Genomic DNA, 8,413 nt, shown 5'->3' on the forward strand with positions numbered 1-8,413 from the left:
AAGCTATCAGCAACAGAACAGGCACACGGGATACCCGGAGATGACAACAACAACCGGAAGTTACAACATGCTTACCGCAATAGTGGTCCGTGTAGAAACAACAGTCAATCAGCTTAGTCAGAAAAAGATAAAGGAGGTAGTTGCAAACTCCACAGCATTTGAGAAAACACCACAGCATTTGAGAAAACACCACAGCATTTCACAAAACACCTTAGCATTTGAGAAAACACCACAGCATTTCACAAAACACCACAACATTTCAGAAAACACCACAGCATTTCACAAAACACCACAACATTTCACAAAACTCCACAGCATTTCAGAAAACACCACAGCATTTCAGAAAACACCACAGCATTTCACAAAACTCCACAGCATTTCACAAAACACCACAACATTTCAGAAAACACCACAGCATTTCACAAAACACCACAACATTTCACAAAACTCCACAGCATTTGAGAAAACACCTCGGCATTTCAGAAAACGCGACAGCATTTCAGAAAACACCACAACATTTCACAAAACACCACAACATTTCACAAAACACCACAACATTTCACAAAACTCCACAGCATTTCACAAAACACCACACCATTTCACAAAATACCACAGCATTTCACAAAACACCACAGCATTTCACAAAACACCACAGCATTTCACAAAACACCACAACATTTCAGAAAACACCACAGCATTTCACAAAACACCTCAGCATTTGAGAAAACTCCACAGCATTTGAGAAAACACCTCAGCATTTGAGAAAACACCTCAGCATTTGAGAAAACACCACAGCATTTCACAAAACACCACAGCATTTCACAAAACACCACAGCATTTCACAAAACGCCACAGCATTTCACAAAACACCACAGCATTTCACAAAACACCACAGCATTTCAGAAAACACCACAGCATTTCAGAAAACACCACAGCATTTCAGAAAACGCCACAGCATTTCACAAAACACCACAGCATTTCACAAAACACCACAGCATTTCAGAAAACGCCACAGCATTTCACAAAACACCTCAGCATTTCAGAAAACACCTCAGCATTTCAGAAAACACCTCAGCATTTGAGAAAACACCACAGCATTTCAGAAAACACCACAGCATTTCAGAAAACACCACAACATTTCAGAAAACACCACAGCATTTGACCCTTGACCCTGATCTGGCTGTGTTCGTAACATAATGAGATCCCTCTGCAGCTTGTCCTCCGGTATTATAGATTTCATTGCTATGCAAGGAATTGGCATGTGGCATCTTCTGTCAACATGGTGATTGATTGCCCTCAAACCCCTTGGTGGTTCCTACTCACACTCTTCATACTCTAGTGAGCATCCACAAAGAATGACCTGGAGTGTTGGCTTTTCCTTTCGTGGTTATCAGATTGTGAACCAAACCACAACACACTCTCTCATAAAGTCATAATGGACCTAGGAGTCATTTCTTAAAGGAGGTCCTTTTTTAGACAAATGTTAGACTTTTAAATATTCCAAAGGTTAACTTTAGACTGATGCCAATTTACGAGGGAGTCTTAGCAGGATGGATTCATGTTGAACATGAATAATAATAATAATAATAATATAGTTTGATTAAATTGAATCACAATGCATAGTAACCCATATAATTTGTTACAACATTAAATAAATGATTGGGTTTCAGATGGACTTGTAGTTACAAACCTACACAGAATTCTCCCCAACCTATTGGCTCAATAGATCAATGCTTTTTTTCACCAATTCATTTACACACACACACACTCACACACTGTTGGCTATACCATTTGGAAGCAGTATCTTGCCCAATGACACATTGACATGTTGGCACAAGGGCTGGAATCAAACCACCAACATTCTGATTGGTGTAAAATTGCTACAGCTACAATTGCTACAACTGTTTGTGTTTCCCCACTTGACCAAATGATAAGAACAGGTGAAGGTTAAGGATTTACAATGACAAGAGAAGAAAGGAGAGAAACTAGAGAATGAAGATGTTCACGGTCACACAGCCACACACACTGTTGCTCACAGGGATAGGAAACATCTATTCAGTTAACTGTAAATTCACAAATGTGACCATTGGAAAACCCTCTCTTATATCTTCATCAATATGTAATCAGAAAACTAATTAAAGTTTCATCACTCATTAAATTATCCAATACTATGTGTTAGGAATTACATCCAGTACATGTAAAGGCATCAATGATCATCAGGTGTAGACATTATAGTTGGAGTCATACAGATGTAGCGTTTCATTTCAGACGCTTACCCGTGCGGGTCCGTGATCTGCACGGGGTGGGCCCCTGCTGAAAAGGAAAACCCCCCTGCAGGACTTGATACGCCCCCTTGATAAATAAATGTAATTTTAATGAAACCAGCTGCAATGGATCATGGATCCACCAGGGGGAGCCGTGAAAAGCTGCCACACTGGAACTCATGTGAAATAAACAGCTGATAGATCTACAGGTGTCTGATATAGCGGATATTTGTTAAGATCCATATGTCACGGATAGGATCATATTCTGTGCTAAATAAAAGACATGTAATCATTTACAAAACATCACCATGTTTTTATTTAACAAAATAATGTTGTTTAATTCGCGTAGGTGTAAGTACAAAACCATCGCTATGTTTTTTCATCAGGAAATGCAGCCCGGCTCAAACAAACGATTTTCAATCATCATCCTCAAGATCATTTAATGTATCATATGTTTGCGAATTGAAATGAATGCACTAATATATGTAGTTTAATCCACGTGAGTTTACAACAACAAAAATAATCGCTTTGTTTTTATAACACATCCTACCGGAGGAAATGCAACACGGCTCTCACTACCGATAATCCCAATCCCACGGGCAAACAATAATATGTACAGTGTTAATAGTTTACTGTATTATTAGTGTATAATATTACTGCTATAACAATCACACATTGAGTTGTTAAAATCAGACCGTTGTTTTTTTTTAAACAATCTGAATGAAACGGCAGCTATCAGGTGATCAGTTGTGTGTTTACCAGTGTTGGGACTAACGTGTTATAAACTAACGCACACAACTACCTTTTGCGGTAACTAATAAGGTTACTAGTTAACTATTCCCATTCAGTAACGCCGTTATAGTTACTGTGATTTAAATGGATGCGTTACTGCGTTACATTATGTGATCCAACTGAACCGAATCTCCCTGCGGATGTAATTTACAGGTGAATACAGCGATGTCCTCTCACAGTACCATGGAAAAGTGAAAGTGACCAGAGAGGAGTGATGATAGAGAGGCGAAGTCCCTCCCCTTCCGGGAGCCTCCATGGGACCCCGGAAGCGGAAAATTATACATTGAAGTCAATGGAGAGAGAAAAGTTATCTTTTGATCCCGTTTGAATTGTGCCACGAATGACACATATGATGTTTGTCAATCTTAAACAATCATTTCCATGCAAAAAAAGTCACAGTTTGTCGTAAAAATGCTGAAATATAAGACTATGAATAATACGCAACTAGAAAGACTACAAATCCCAAATGCATTCTGGGTCGCGTAAGTGATGTCATAGGCGATAATGCTCCAAGACTGGTTGTGACTCGCAAAGCAAAGAGGAAGAAGAAGACTGATTTATTCCCTCCAATAAATATAAGAGATTGCTCCAATAAATTCACTTTTACAAGATGCCTGTGTGCTTTGTACGAGGTTGTAATCACAAAAGAGATCATACCACTTGCTCGTTCTATCGCTTCCCGTCTGATGAAAGGACCAGGAGTCGTTGGACCAAACATATCAGGCAATATAGGCTACATGTTTTGCATGGAACATAGTCAAGTTAGCTACCTAGCTAGTAGCGAGCATGTTAGTTAGCATTATATTACATTACTTAGCCTTGTCATTTGTATTAGCCTTAACATGAAGTAAACCAAAATGTTAAACAGTAAGAGTAGTCATGATGGTAAGTATTTTGTGAAACATTTGAAGAGTAGCCTATCGCCCCCTCCACCAGGTGCTAAGGGGGCGGGAGGTAGGCTAACGCCACATTAGTATCAGCGATCTTTTCTACTTAATGCTATCTGCACAAATGGTTAACATTGACCATTAAAAGATCAGGCAGTTCAGGGAGAGTCGAAGGAAGGAAGGCAGGCAGCTTTGCATGACATTCTTCTGGACGTGTTTCATTGTGATGATAGTGAGAGTGAGTCAATCTGTTTGTTGGAAAGACAGTAGTTGAGTGATTACTGAGAGAAAATTATTAAGAGATAATTATTCAGTGTTGTTACTTTAAAGTGTTGTTACTGACCTTTTTCTCTTTTATTTTCTTTACCTCACCTGTAACTGCTGAGACCCTGAGGAACATGCACATTGGACTGACCTGCTTTGGCAACCTGATTTCCACTGTACGTAATAGTATTTGGTTATGGTATATTATTTATATACATCAAAGGCACAATGCACCCCCCAGAGAGACACATGTATTGAGTGATATTTTGCATTGGTCATGTGAAATCATCTTTACACACTAGAAAACTGTAGGAGCGGCAACTTGTTTTGAAATTGAATTTTTAATATCCGATAATAAAGTTGATCTGTTTTCTTTATTCTTCTCTCTTCCCAGCTCCATCCATCACCATTCTCTGTTCCTGCCAGGTCCTGCTTGCTAATCAATGCTCATATTTTTTTTACACAATTACAAATAAAGTCAATGTATTGTATGACATGAAGTTGTGCTTCATTCTGAGTCAATAATAAATTCATTCTGCCTTCAGCTGCAAAATTATTGTGGACTGCACCGACATCCATGTAGCAGCCCCCCCCCCCCCCCCCCCCAGTAAGATGAACCAAGCAAAGCTGACATACTCAACATACAGCTGTGCTCTTAAGTTTACATGAAGAATTTGTGAAATATTGGTAATAACAGGTTTAAATGATTATAAGTAATTAATTATATAATTTTCTCATCGTAGATGAGCAGACAGGGAGCAGATGAGAAAAGCAGAATATGCAGCTGCCATTTTCCACATGGAAAAGAGAAAGGGCCAAGTGTATTTGAGTGGACAAAAGAGAAATCCCAAATACGAAAAATAAAATTATACAATTTACAGATATGTATACAAATAAATACATATCCTATATACACCATCATGTATAATGATGGTGTATGATGTAGAAGGAAGTGTGGTAGATAACAAGTAAATATAGAGTTACATACAGATCCATGTTACAGCAAAAGATGGAATAACTAAGAAGCACGCAGTATAATAATAATTACACGCAACAATTAAATAACTGCTCAGCATCTCCACCACAATCCCAATCTGCTGTGTCCTGTTTTCCTCCCCTCTGCATAACACCCCATCACACATACGAAACACAACGCAGAGTCCGAGGGTGTTAAGAGTATGTTTATTTAAATGTCCTCCTCTCTACTGGCCAACACAGGGAGCATATGCTGGGTGTAGAATTGTTCCAGGAGGAGGAGGTTTCCATGCCATGCAGGGTCTTTGGGGATGGGGATGATGATCCCCTCCTTCGTGGTCCACAGTAGCAGAGACTCCGGTCTGTGATTTGCAGCTGTTATATAATATACAATACATTTTTTTGAAAAACATTTGATCAAAAAATAAGGATTTGGTCAGGATCTAAAGTCAGTGTGTAGTTTATTAATTAATCAATGCTCTCTACATTAGGAAAACACATACCAGTGTACCAGAGGGAGTCACACACAGCTGTGCCTAGATAACCAAACAAATTAACAGGGATGCAAACTCATCAGGTATGAAAAAGGTGACAAGGATCCGAGCCCCCTGACCCCACAGAATATCGGCTTTAAAATGAGGAATAACAGAGGATTTTAGCAGTCAGAACAACTAAAGCAGCAGTGTTAATATTAACAGAAACGCCATAGAGTCACATCTAATAGAAATATATAAAAAGCATTTATTTTAATTGTGTAGTAGTCAGTTTATAATTTTGGCAGCACTGTTGAGCATTTTGAAAATGTATTTTCAGGCCTCTGTCCAAGGCTTAGTCTTTCTATCTTTATAGCCACTGGTGTAAAGTAACTAAGTTCATAAACTCAACAAGTACTATACTTGGGCACAATTTTGAGATACTTGTACTTTACTTAAGTATTTCAATGTTTTGCTACTTTGTACTTCTACTCCACTACAGTTCAGAGGTAAATGGTGTACTTTTACTCCACTACATGTATGTAATACCTTTAGTTACTTTACAGATGTGGATGAATGATGTGAAATATAATCAAGTGTTAAATCAGACTTTAGTTCCACCTGGAGTAAATCCAAAAGCTACCCTGCAGTATACAAAGTCATTCAGGCTAGCTGCACCTTTACCAGCTTTGAGAACACTTTCATGATCAATCATTATAAAACATATCATATTATTCTGAAATGGACCAATCTGCAAAATGACTACTTTTACTGTCGCTACTTTCACTATATTTTGATAATAATACTTTTCTACTTTTACTTGAGGAACATTTGGAATGCAGGACTTTTACTGTAACAGAGTATTCCTACACTCTGGTACTTCTACTTTTACTCAAGTACAAGAACTGAGTACTTCTAATTTTAATCAATTCCAAGATATATACTTATACCACCTCTGTTTATAGCCTATGAAAAAAACGATTAGAAAACGAAGGCTAAAGCTAACGTTAGCAGATAGTGACAATGTATGCTAGTTAGCTAGCTCAACGATAATATTGCGACGGGGAAAAAAAACTTTTCAGTGCACATCACGCTCTGCCGCTCCGACAGGGAGCTCTACTGTGAACACCTGAACGGCCCGTTCTAACAGCTGTTCACCAGCGGTCCAGTCTGTGCCACAGGGACTCCGGACGCACAGTTAATATTAACGAACGCACCGTAGGTAATGCTGAAGCTAGACCATCATCGCCGAGCAGCAGAGGCTTATTATACATCATGAGCAGAGCCGACAGGCAGGAAGACTCGAGCACACAGCTCGCGCTTCATTATAATATATATAAAAAAAGCTCGCGGCCGCACATTAATCCGGGTCCCAGACCCCCTCCCATACCCCAAAAATATTTTTATTGCAGATCTACAGGAATCACAAAAACGACCTATTTTGGATTCAAAACGGAGAATTTCGCCGAAAGGTGACAAGTTTGCATCCCTGGACAAGATAACCAAAATCCTTGAATCTACACACAGCAAATAAACTCAAATGACACAACGAGATGTAAAAAGGAGATCACACATATAGTCGATATAGAACTGGCCGTTTCAATCTGAAGAGCAACTAAAACAAAACACGGGAGTGTATCTTGTTCTTGTGAACACTAATGTTATCCACAGCATACACAGACACCACAAAGTTCTTAAGGAGAAAACTAGTTTCTAAAACAAAACACGTTAGTGTACCTTGTTAGCTAGCTGACATTAACCTTAAACATTGCACTCATATTACTCACTGAAACCTTGTAAAGCCGGTCCCGCATGCTGGCTCTTACAGAACCGCTCCCTTTCGTGTATGTACAGCTCTCAACATGCCCAGACTTGTAGTGATTTTCACCTCGTTTTATACTTTTTCGCCTCATTCTGAAAGAAACAGGTGAAATTTACTAACGTGACAGCCATCTTTGTGATGGTGACGCGTATTGTGCGAGACCAGAGACCTGTAGTTCACTGAGCGGTTTCACACAAAAAAAATTGTAACTTCACAGTTTTACGACACATTTTTATTTTTTTGACTTGCAAAATGTTCTTTTAATTTGACAAACATCATATGTGTCATTCGTGGCACAATTCAAACGGGATCGAAAGATGACTTTTCTCTCTCCATTGACGTCAATGTATAATTTTCCGCTTCCGGGGTCCCATGGGTCGGAAGTAGATGGGCGGGACTTCGCCTCTCTATTGGTTAACGCGGGGTAACATTTCAGGGTAAGCCAATCAGAGACAGAGCTGGGTGGGTATTGCCTTATGGGGAAAATACACAGACACACAAACACTTGCTAAGGCTAACACACACACATACACGGCAACGCCCACCACCAGCACACACACACTATGGCAGATACAAGTATCAGCGAGAGCAGCAGCGCATTTACAACTTGGAGATATAACCACTATTTTCAATTTGTGGGGATAAAGGACGCACAAAATATTACGGTCAAATGTAAACTGTGTGCAGGACAGAAAGCATTGTCCACATCGAATAACAGCAATGCCGATCTCCTGAAGCACCTAACTAATGTACATTGGGGCTATAAAACTAGTCGCCAAAGACCCCACCGTCTCAACCACCGGCAGTGACCCAGATGGAGCAACACCATCTAAACAGCCAAAAAAGGATTTTTTTAAATCGCCACATGTCACCCAGAGTCAACTAAACAGATTGATTGCTGAAAATAGCTTGTTTGTCTTCAGTGTCAGTCTGACC

At 39.4% G+C, this 8,413-nt stretch overlaps 1 long non-coding RNA gene across 1 annotated transcript; it reads left to right on the forward strand.

Moving 5' to 3' along the window:
- The first annotated feature begins 3,416 nt into the window (after positions 1 to 3,416).
- On the forward strand, positions 3,417 to 4,698 carry LOC307042158. The gene is made up of 2 exons (XR_013809022.1): positions 3,417 to 4,383; positions 4,602 to 4,698. It is a non-coding gene; the product is annotated as an uncharacterized lncRNA (long non-coding RNA).
- Positions 4,699 to 8,413: the final 3,715 nt, after the last annotated feature.

Source organism: Notothenia rossii (assembly GCF_949606895.1).
Source record: "Notothenia rossii genome assembly, chromosome: 6".
NCBI classification, from domain to species: Eukaryota; Metazoa; Chordata; class Actinopteri; order Perciformes; family Nototheniidae; genus Notothenia; species Notothenia rossii.